The sequence below is a fragment of the Canis lupus genome, chromosome 32, assembly GCF_048164855.1.
Source record: "Canis lupus baileyi chromosome 32, mCanLup2.hap1, whole genome shotgun sequence".
Lineage (NCBI taxonomy): Eukaryota > Metazoa > Chordata > Mammalia > Carnivora > Canidae > Canis > Canis lupus.
Window position 1 is genome coordinate 18,267,772 of NC_132869.1, and position 9,081 is coordinate 18,276,852.

The 9,081-nt window shown below is 36.5% G+C and overlaps 1 pseudogene; it reads right to left on the minus strand.

Moving 5' to 3' along the window:
* Positions 1 to 6,900: 6,900 nt before the first annotated feature.
* On the minus strand, positions 6,901 to 8,370 carry LOC140622732 (M-phase phosphoprotein 6 pseudogene; annotated as a pseudogene).
* Positions 8,371 to 9,081: the final 711 nt, after the last annotated feature.

Sequence of the window (9,081 nt, forward strand, 5' to 3'; positions counted from 1 at the left end):
TTGGCCTATTCAGTTCCTGGTATAGGGGCAGAAAACTTTCCCCTTCTAGATTCTTTGGCTGGTCTAAAAATTAAATTCACATAAGATAGACTAAGAGAAAAAAAAATTAATTTGTATGTATGGAAGCTCTAGAAAAAATATGAAACTCAAAGAAGTGACTAAAGCAGTCAGCTTTTACATCTTTTAGACAAATAATAAATTTGTGATGAATTGACAGGACAAAGAAGTTTGGACTTGGGGTAGTAAGTAAGTGAAGAAGCAACCAGGTTCATTTACACAGTTTCAGCCCTAACTTCCTTATTTCTGGTGGTAAGGGATGACTTCTACGCTCCTGGTACAGGGAGGGTACCTTTCACGTGGGAAATTTATTTCCTGCTTTCAAGGTAACTAAGGAGGATCAGAGTGTCCTTGCCCAAACTGTTTCTTAAGGAACTTAAAATAATATGCTAAAATGACATATTTTTGGGATGGCATATTCTGCTCCCCTTCACTAGTAAGGGCCATATCCCTGGTTTACAGATGGTGATCTCTGTGCATCCTCACATGGCAGAGAGCAAACAATCTCTCCTCCTCCTCCTCCTCCTCTTCTTTCTTCTTTCTTCTTCTCCTTCTTCCTCTTCTTTCTTCTTTCTTCGTCTCCTTCTCCTTCTCCTTCTTCTTCCCACTAATCCTATCATGGGTGCCCCATCCTCATGATGTCATCTAACCCTAATTACTTCTCAAAAATCCAATCTCCAAGTATCATCACCCTGGGGATTAGGACTTCAACATATGAATTTTGAGGGTACACATTCAGTCCATAATACAAACACACACAAAAGAAAGAGAACCTGACGTAATGAGAAACCATCTGAGGCAATCTTCAATAAAAAGTAACGTAAAAAATACCAAAAAAAAAAAAAAAGTAATGTAAATCTTTACTAAGGTCTCTTGAGGAGTTGTTTTTGTTTTGGGGGGTTTTTGTTGTTGTTTTCTTGGTATTTTTTTGTTTTTGTTTTTTGTTTTTTGTTTTGTCTCTTGAGGAGTTGTAAAGGGAAAATTGTGCCACACCAAACATGGCAAGACTTTCTCTGCTGTAGAAACTCTCTCTCAATCCCTCTTTTCTCTCTCTCCAAATCTCTCAGAACAACCACTTCACCTACCCCCACCCTGGTTCTCTTCCTCTCCTCCCTAGACTCTCTCCTGGGATTCTTCAGCCTATCTCCATGTTCACAAGCTCTTTATTAAGTAGAGTATTTCTCCCTTCTCTCAGCTTCTTCCATGTGTTCTACAAAAGAAAAAATCAGCCTGGGATCCTTCTCCAGCTGGAGGGTGAAACAGGTTCATATGTAAGTCTCATATAATATTATGAGATTTATATTAAATATATTTAACCTATACATTAAGAAAATGAAACCAATAATATATGGCAATACATATTTAAATACTAAGTAGGTAGAGAATTGGAGATCTAGATGTTCAGAGGAGAAAATGAGAACTCTATACAAGAGAGGCCATGGAGAAAAGAGGAGCTAAGGTAAGGATTGAAAACTCGGGACAATCTTTTGCAGGTGAGTACTAGAGCCCTTCTCTCCTAAGGGAAGAGGAACTCTTGTACAAGGTAGGGCCAAAGACAAGGAAGTATACCACCTGTTTAGAAAATGGACAAAACCAGGTGGTCTATAAAGGAGAAGAAGAATGAAAGATGAGATTAGGAAGTGGGGTCAGAAGTTTGAGGTCTTTTTTTTTTTTTTTTTAGAAGTTTGAGGTCTTAAAGAAATATACCACATTAAAGAATATAGAGCATGGGAGTGACATGATTTAGAAAATTTTTTGTCATTATGCTGGTGGGACTGAGGAACAGAAATCTTTTAAGAAAGGTCAGAAAGCAAATACAGCCTCTGTGTCTTGGTGATGAGTGTGAGCTCCAGGGATATGACAGCACACATGAAACAAAAGAAAGATTACTGTGTGATTCCATGGTAGAACTATCATGGCTGGATAAATGGTTGGATATGAAGAGCAATGGAGAGGTGGAACCAAAGGTGATAGTGAAACTAGAAACAGGTTGGATGGGGGATGAACAGAATTGAGGACTGGAGGAGGAGAGATATCGGGAACGTGGAAGAGAAAACATGAGTTTGATGCTTGTTATATGTGGCAGTTCTAAAGGCAGCTCAGCTAAGCTGGAGTAGCTGGTAGACAAAGGAGATGCAGAGGGTTGTTTAGGAGTGACAAGGGGTTTAGATGGGTGAGGATCTGTAAGAAATTATATTTACCAGGTAATTAAAATTGTGTTTTCCTATAGTTTAGAGTTTTGATTTCTAATAAATAAGCAAATTGACCTGGAAGGGATAACCCTATATTTTTGGGGGGGGGGGGGCGGGGGATAACCCTATAATTAACCAGCATTTGTCCTCTGGTTTCAGATATATTCTTAGGAACAGATTCTGTTAACAAGAAGGGTAGGAATTTTGATTAACTAAAGAGAAAAGAAAGGACATCCTCTAAATACCAGAAATAGACCCTGCTCCTGGCAAATACCAGGAGAAAAAAAGACCTGCAAATCTCCATTTGTGGTCAGAATTTTGGGAATGACTAACAAACTACATTCATGTATTGCATTCGCTTCTGGGTGATTTGTGAATGATATTATAAATGCATGTGTATACTCAAATGACATCAATTAAAGAAAGCTTTGCAAAATGTTTTTTATCCTTTAAGAGACGGCAATTCTTTAAAACTTGTCTCCAATGTTTATAGCAGCATTATCAACAATAGCCAAATTATGGAAAGAGCCCAATCCAATGCCCATCAACTGATGAATGGATAAAGAAGATGTGGTGTGTGTGTGTATATATATATATATATACTCCACTTTCTATATATAGAGAGAATGTTAGTCAGTCATCAACTAGAATGGAATGTTACTCAGCCATCAAAACATTCATTTCATTCTAAATCTGCCATTCACAATGATGGAATGGAGCCAGAGAGTATTATGCTAAGTGAAATAAGTCAGTCAGAGAAAGACAAATACCATATGATTTCACTCATGTGTGGAACTTAAGAAACAAAATAAATGAACATCAGGTTGAAAAAGAGAGAGGCAAACCAAGAAACAGACTCCTAACTCTAGAGAACAAACTGAGGGTTCCTGGAGGGAGGGTTGTGGGAGGATGGGTTAAATAGATAATGAGGATTAAGGAGGGTACCTGTGATGAGCAATGAGTGTTGTATGTAAGTGCTGAATCATTTTAATTCTACATTTAAAATGAATATTACACTGTATATTAACTAACTGGAATTTAAATAAAAATTTTGAAAGAAAAAATAAAATTTTTTAAAAATCAAAATAAAATCTGTTTATAATATGCAATAATAAATTTACATTTCCAGAGTTAAATCTGCAGCTCTTGACTTGAGATTTGAGAATACTTTAGAATTACATTCTTGATCAGGAACCTAAAGGTATGTTCTTGCTGTTGATTTTAGTCCAGAATGTTTTGGGAGGACTGGGTAGCTCAACGGTTGAGTGTCTGCTTTCTGCTCAGAGCATGATCTCAGGGTCCTGGGATCGAGTCTCGCATCAGGCTCCCCACAGGGAGCCTACCTATCCTTCTGCCTATGTCTCTGCCTCTCTTTGTGTCTCATGAATAAATAAATAAAATCTTTAAAAACAAAAAATAAACCAGAATGTTTTCACTTGATGCTCCAACTTTTTACCACTAATGTCTTCCTCTATTAATTTTTAAACAGATACCCATGGTTGAAAGATTTTGTTGTATTTATTGAGCAAAAATGAATATCCATTTTCATCAGTCTAGGTGTCCATCAGCAAAAATAGCCAGCATTAGAAAGAAAAGTTGATATTATTAGTTAGTAGACTTATCACTGCTTCTAGGATAGACATTAACCACTTTCCTAGGCCCCCAGGAACCTAGGGGACCCAAGTTAATGGGCATCTTTTGGACCCTTTCCACATTTACTTCTCTGCTCCTTGGCCCTCATCAAGCCAAATTCCATATTGGCTCTGCAAATCTCTTGCTATTGAATATCTACCATTGCCCAGACTTTATCTTTTCTTGGGGTGCCTGGCTGGCTCAGACAGTAAATCATGCAACTCTTGATATTGGGGTTATGAGTTTGAGCCCCACATTGGATGTAGAGGACTGCAACCAGCATTGTTCAGGGTGACTAAACCTTCAAGAGAAAAGTCAGTCTTTCAGGACAAAAGAAACAGAATACAAAGTTTGGAGCAATTCAGTTGCTAAAAATGAGAGTGGAATCCCCCAAAAGGAGAATACAGAAATGGGGAGCTACAAATTGTGTGTATATATTCATCCCAAATATCTGCCTAATTTGCAGATAGGTGGACAGACTGCAACCAACCCAGTGAAGGATATAAGAACCGAGCTGCAATTTGAGCCTACTGCCCAAGAGACAGAGTTCACAGTCTGAGTCCAGCAACGTTAATTGCCTGTTAAACCAAACATAACCACAACTCTCTCTGGAGAAATACAACAAAACTGAAAGTCTTCACAACTTAAAATTCACAATGTCCAGGACATAATCTGAAATATTCAACACACAAAGAAACAGAAAAATGCAAGCAATTTTCCAGAGAAAAGACAATCAATAGGGACAAACCCTGAGATGTTCCAGGTGTTGGAATTAGCAGACAAGAATGTTTAAAGCAGGTATTATAATTCTGATCAATGAAGCAAAGGAAAACATGCTCATAATGAAAGACAGAGAAATAGAAATTATTTAAAAAAACCCAAAATTCTAAAATTGGTAAATATCTGAAACTAAAAATGTACTAGATGAGCTTAATAATAGAATTGAGACAATAGAGAAAAAAGTCAAGGAACTTGAATACTAACCAATAGAAATTTATCCAATTTAAAAAAAAAAAAAAAGAAATTTATCCAATTTAAAGATCACAAGAGTAAAGATTGGAAAAAAATTAACAGAGCCTCAAGGATTTATTTTATCAATGTCTATAATGCATATATTTGAAATTATATAAGGAGACAAGAGAGAGAGAGAGAAGAGACCAGAAAAATTTTTGAATAATAGTAACCACATATTTTCCTATTTTGGAGAAAGTTGTATTTACTGATTAGAGGTATTTAGGAAACCCCTAGAGAATAAATATGAAGAAAACTATGCTGATACTGCTGAAAAGCAAGGATAAAGAGAAAATCTTGGAAGGAGATATAGAAATGACACATCATGTACAAGGGAAACATTGACCTCTTATCAGAAATAATGAAAGCAAGAAAAATCTGGAACAGTATCTTAACAGTGTTGAAACAAACAAAAATTGTCACCTCCAAAGTCTATACCTAGCAAAAATATCTTCCAAGGACAAATAAAGACATTTTTGTTAAGTAAATCATTTAAAGTACTATAAAAATATGAAATAGATAGGAATAACCTTAATAAAACATGTAAGATCTGTACACTAAAATGATAAAACATTACAAAAATAAATTAAAGACTTAAACAAATGGGAAGATAGCAGTTTATATATTGAAAGACTCAATATTGGTAAGAAGTCCATGTTTCTTAAGTTGGGCTAGAGATGTACAACCTATAAACATAATCGCAATTAAAATTCTATTAGAGTTTTATTCAGAAATTGAAAGATAGACTCAAAATTTTTAGGGAAAATACAAAGGACTAAGAATGGCAAAAAATAGTTTTCTGTTCACTATTTTTATCAATTGCTGAGAGTGGGGTATTGATATTCCCAACTATAACTGTGGATGTGTCTACCTCTCCATTCAACCTGGTAGTGACTAGCACTGCCTCTTTATTTCTTGTGGCTTCTGGGTGAGCATGGAGACTTAGCTGATCACTGGACTCTGTACACACTACCCTGGCATAGAAATTAGAGCACCATGTGCTTCCATTGGGCAGGAATGGAAGATCAGCTTCCTGCTCAGCCCTGCTGACATCCAATGGGGGAACTGGAGCACATAGTTTGTTTTTGTGGGGTAGGATAAGGGAGTGTGGTTTTTCCATTGGTGTTTGGATGGAGTAGGGCCAGTATGCCTAAAATATTATTTTATTAGGCCATCTTTTTCCCAAACTTTGGCAAGGGGGAACAGAGTTACTTGTTATTTACTTGGAAGGAGAGGGTTGGGAGCTATTTGTGTCTGTACCTGTTAGCCATCTGGGTTGAAGATTTCTACAGCTCCTAGTTCAAGATAAAGGAGAAACCCAGAAACTCACTACCTGATCTTCCTTAAGTCTTGTGGCCCCTCTGCAACCCATCTTCTTTTTTCTACCTTTCAGAGACTTCCTAAGTTCATGGTTATGTTAAATGCAAGGATTTTTAGTTGTAAGAAAAAAGAGCTGAGAGGAATGGAGCTAAACATTTAGATGAGCCAGAAGTTCATTTGAAACAAATCTCACAGTTAGAGAACTTACACTGTAATTAAGTAATCAAGACAGTGTGGTACTTGTAACAGGATAGTTCATAGATCAATGAAGTAATTAGAGAGTCCAGAGGCAGACCCACATATATATTAGCCATTGATTTTTTTATTACAGAACAATTTTCATTAATAAAAGCTTTAAATAAAAACCCAGGGATGCCTGGGTGGCTCAGGGGTTAAGCATCTGCCTTCGGGTCAGGGCGTGATCCCAGGATCTGGGATGGAGTCCTATTTTGGGCTCCTTGTAGGGAGCCTGCTTCTCCCTCTGCCTGTGTCTCTGCCTCTCTCTCTCTCTCTCTCTCTCTCTCTCTCTCTGTGTGTCTCTGTCTCTCATGAATAAATAAATAAAATCTTAAAAAAAAAACAACAACCCATAATTTCACAAACTAACAATGACTTAGTAGCATTCAAGTACTTCTGTCTGGAGAGGCATATTTGTTCTTGATGAATTTATATGTAAGTCCGCATGACATTCAATTCTAAAATGTATGTATAAATTGGCTTGGCATGATTAATAACTTTTTTTCATGATTAATAACTTAAAGTAAAATATAAACATAAGGACAACTTAAACACTAGTTTAATTAATGTGTGTCAATTCAAGGTCAGTGACTGGAAAAGTCTATTAAAAAAATCTGAAAAAAAAAATCTGAGGTCATAAAGATCTTTAGGAAGGAATCACATACCTATGCACATTTGAAGATCGAGGGCTAAAAATCCATTCTTGATGAACACCATTAAGCAAAGGATGTATAATATCCACCACACATCTGTTTCAAAAATGGCATATTTCCAAAAGTATCCATTTCTTTACAAATAAACATTACAGTATTAATTACTAATTACAGAGAGCCATCAGAATGAGTTCCACAATATGCTAACTCTTGCAAAGCTTCCCTGAGCTCTGTTTTAAAGCATCCACTTTAATCCTGGGGCTTTAAAAACATCTTCTTTACTTTAACTTTTGGTTATATGTGTCCATTTTCATCTTCTTCATAATTGACATGGTCTCTCTTCTTGGCAAATTTTTTTCCAATTGTCCCCACCAAGTCTCCTCTCTTCTGGCCATTTCTTCATCTGATACATGGAGTTCTACTGCTTCACCCTCAACTTCTTCTGCTTTGTTCTTAGCATTCATCTGAAGCATTCTCAACCTCAAGATTAAATCCTCTGACTTTCTTCCACAGAGAAGATCTTCACGTAACAAGAAAATCTGCTTTTCTTTTATGAAACACTCTTTTTCTTTAAGCTCTGGCAAATCCAAATACAAGTGCTCTTCACTAATGATTTTCTTTTCTTCCTCTTCTAGTTGTTTCTTGGTCTCCGAGTCCAGTGCCCTTTGCATGAACTTCATGTGCAGCAGGTTTTTCAAGGATTTCATCTGGTGCTCGCTGCCATATTGACTCCTGCTCCAGCTGTGCTCCACCACCCCATTGATTTTTTATGTAAGTGCCAAAGTAAGTCAATGAAGAAAGGACACTCTTCTCAGTAAATGATGCTGTAAAACTGATAGCCAGACAGATATAAGTAAGCCTTGATCTTTATCTAACACTACATAAAAATCTTAAAAGGGACCTACATTTTTAGATAACAATATGGGGAAATATCTTTGTGATCTTCGGATAGGCAAAGATTTTTTTTAGGCAGGGAAAATGTAAGCACTAATCATAAAAGGAAAAAAATGATCAGTTGAACTTCACCAAAACTAAAACATCAAAGACACTGTTAAGAAAAGACAAAGGGAGAAATGGCTGTAATAGATACCTGACATTGGACTTGTATCAAAATATAAATGAACTTCTATAACTCAGTAAGAAAACAATTTTTTAAAATGATCACAATATTTAAATTTCACAAGATTATATAAATACCACATGAAAATATGTTCAATATTATTAGTTATCAAATAAATGCAAATTCGAACCACAATAAGATCACTATACACTGGAGGACCTGATAAGTTTTATTGATAAGCGTCCCTGTGAGACAGGGCTGATCCTACAGTCCATATGAGACATTGACACAGATTTGGGATCTGTAACTTCCAAGAGCAACAAGGCCTTAAAGCTCCAAAGAATATAGCAAAAATCTAGGTAAACTTCAGTTCCACATATTCCACTCCTTAATCTCTGTATAGCTTCTAGTATTGAGATGTATGCAACCAAGCAGCTGAAAACAGACAAGAAATTAACTGTCCTTCTTTGGACCTCCCTACTCCATGGATACCAGAACATAATGTTCTTTTCTCATCACCTCAGTTCTGTTGGCTGCTTCTCAGAAACAAATAAGGAAATGAACATGGAAAAGAAACTATTTTTTGTATACAGGTTGCCCTCCTTATCTGCAAGCAGAGCATTTCTCTCTAAAGATGAAATGGTGTAAAACAAAGAGGCAATCACCATTAACTTATATAGAAAAAACAATTGAGCATTCCCAGACCCAAAAAATAACTTCTTCTTAGGCTTTTCTAATATTTTAAGACACATCTTGCTAGCAGATGCACAAAATAAATTGAGATAAAGCACAGATGCTCACAGACACATTTCAAAGCTATGGCAGCTTGATGCTGAGATGCTTGGGTGTAGTTCCCAGGGAAGGAGCTTGGCAGTACCACTGTTGCTGCTGGGAGTGTGCTGCCTCTATAATAGCTCAC